Here is a 2,844-nt window from a genome sequence, read left to right on the forward strand (position 1 = left end):
TCTCCTCACATCATGTCACTGGCCCTGTCACATGCAGCCCTGTCATCACTGATATCATGCATGTCCTGATATAGTGTGTGCTGCTGGCCCACCCCTAGGGGTGCTAGTGGTGTGTCACCCTCACAGTGTTTGTTCCCAGAGTGTAAGTCATATGTGTAGCAAGTTTGGTGTAAATTGCTCCAGGCATTCCAGAGTTATGCTGACTGCTGAAAAACTCTGTGCTGCTGCCCCACCCCTAGAGGCGCTAGGGGTGTCTGACCCCCACAGTGTTTGTTTCCACAGTGAAAGTCATATGTGTACTAAGTTTGTTGTAAATTTCTGCAGGAACTCTAGAGTTATGCTGTCTGTTGAAATACTCAGTGCTGCTGCCTCACCCCTAGGGGTGCTAGGCAGGCCCGGATTAAGCCTTCGGGGGCCCAGGGCACGGAAGATAGGGGGGCACTCTCACTCATATCAGTGCTGTACCTCTGCTGTGCCCACTGTGTCTGTGCCTCCTCCCCATGCAGATACTAATATATATATATATATATATATATATATATATATATATATATAGTTTCCTTGAATAACGGCACTGGAGACTGTCAGCAGATAATAAATCTTGTATTGAGAGGTGCCTCTCAATACAAGATTTGTTGTCTGCTGACAGTCTCCAGTGCCGTTATTCAAGGAATCTATGCAGTTTTTTATCTGGCACGGAGAGAGGTTGTACTATTTGCAGAGGAGTGCCGGCTGCCATGGATTGATATATATATATATATATATATATATATATATATATATATATATATAGATCAAATATGGCCCGGCACTCCTCCTCTGAGCATAACGCCCCGGTGCCCTCAGCAATACTCTCTCACATCTTGACAACGGGGATAGACACCCCGAAACGTTGATGTTCTCTGTTATGTATTTTTAATACATCTTCATACCAATACAAGACCCTGAGTGCCGCAGTCTTTTTTCCTGACTATATATATATATATATATATATATAGTCCACTGTAGCGCCCGGCACTCCTAAAGTCCCCAAGGTGAAATGCTGTGGTGCCTTCCTAGTGACATAAAGTCACTATGTAGAATTGTAGAAAAGCGCGGCGGCACTCTATAAGACTTGGATTAACCTTTTATTAATGCCATAAAGCCCCGAAACATGTCTGCTTTATGGCATTAATAAAAGGTTAATCCAAGTCTGATGAGTGCCGCAGCGCTTTTCTACAATTCAATATTTTCTATATGTATGTATATATATATAATATATATATATATATAGCTTTTTGTACTGTGTGCTCGGCACTCACTCTTGTAAAGTGGTGTATGCTGCGGTGCCTTCCTGGAGGCAGGTACCTCTGGATACTGGTAGGTAAAGAAGGCGGCACTCAGGCAGACGTTTGTTGCAGTTAAAACTGTGGTCAGTTTATTCCGACATGTTTCGGGGTAATCACCCCGTCCTCGAGGTCATCATAGCAGACCCTCTGGAGTGGAAGGTTGAGGTACACCGCTTGGGACGATCACTGAGGCGGCAGGAACATTTCAACTCTCATAAGGCTGAACCTCAGACCTCCGATATTCCTGTACAGCTGCGGCGAATAGCCCCTCGATCCCAATTTGATCCCCCAAGCCTTAACCCATCCATACGGACATTTTTAAGGATGTTGGAGACCGAAGACTTTACCCCTATGTCAGATTTGGTATATCATAATTTATGAAAAGTTGAATTAGCCACACTGAAATCATTGTCGGCTCGTACCGACATTATTATACGTAAGGCTGATAAGGGAGGGGCTATCGTGGTCTTAAATTTATCTGATTACGAAAGAGAAAGCTAGAAAAAAGTGACCTTGGTTGGGAGCACTCACTCCCGAAGAGTAACTTGAAATTCTTGATGTATATATGAGTAATAATGTAACAATGAAGTATTTAAAACTTAACTTTTAATAATAAGTCTATATAAGAAATGGGGTACACAATTTAGAATTGCAAAAAAACTTGCATAAATAATAAATGGATGGCTCTAACTTTTATGAGCCACACTTAAAGAATGAGTCTGCGAACATATTAATGGATTACTACTATGGTAATTCAGTGTCTGACAAGCATAAGCCCATCTTCCCGTGGAGTCAGCACAAGCCCCAATTAAGTGCCATCAGTAACCTACAACACCTGGTATTCCTAAATGGTCTCCCACTAAAGTACTGACCAGGCCCAACGCTGTATTGCCTCCAAGATCAGACGGGGTTCGGCATATCCAGTGTGGTATGGTAGTAGGTTGCGTATGGAAAAGAGTAGCAAGTGCGGCTGTTATGTAACAGAATGGGAAATGTTTGTTATTGTGCCAGTTTTATAAAATACATTTGTCTAACCCGTTGGGGATATTTTAGTTGACCCTCATTGCACCGATTGGCAGCCCAAACACATGGGTATGCGGAGGTTAAATCATATGGTCAACAGGGGTTAGTGACAACAGGCCTCTGTTTTACCTGTGCATAGCGTAAAGCCGAACAAGGAAACTAGCCTATTATGATTTAAGGCATATATAACAAACAAACACAAAATCTGAAAAAAGAATATCTGTTATTGCAGACTGAGTATATCTGTCATAAGGACATTAATTGAATAATACTTTTTAATACATAGACATTTAATAAGGATATTATCTGTGCTAGATTTCAAATAAGATGTTAGTTTGTATCAGTGGAAAAGATATGAGAAGGCTAGCAACAATAACAGAAAAAAGAGCAATTGAGTGTGTTTTTATAACATCCAATGTCCCTGATATAATTATCACCACCTCCAAAGTATATATCAAGAAGAAAACAAAACAACAGGGGAATTTTGGGGACA

The 2,844-nt window shown here is 41.4% G+C and overlaps 1 pseudogene; it reads right to left on the bottom strand.

Annotated features, from left to right (window-relative positions):
• Nucleotides 1-2,151: 2,151 nt before the first annotated feature.
• On the bottom strand, nt 2,152-2,270 carry LOC134937596 (5S ribosomal RNA; annotated as a pseudogene).
• Nucleotides 2,271-2,844: the final 574 nt, after the last annotated feature.

Source organism: Pseudophryne corroboree, chromosome 6 (genome assembly GCF_028390025.1).
Source record: "Pseudophryne corroboree isolate aPseCor3 chromosome 6, aPseCor3.hap2, whole genome shotgun sequence".
NCBI lineage: Eukaryota > Metazoa > Chordata > Amphibia > Anura > Myobatrachidae > Pseudophryne > Pseudophryne corroboree.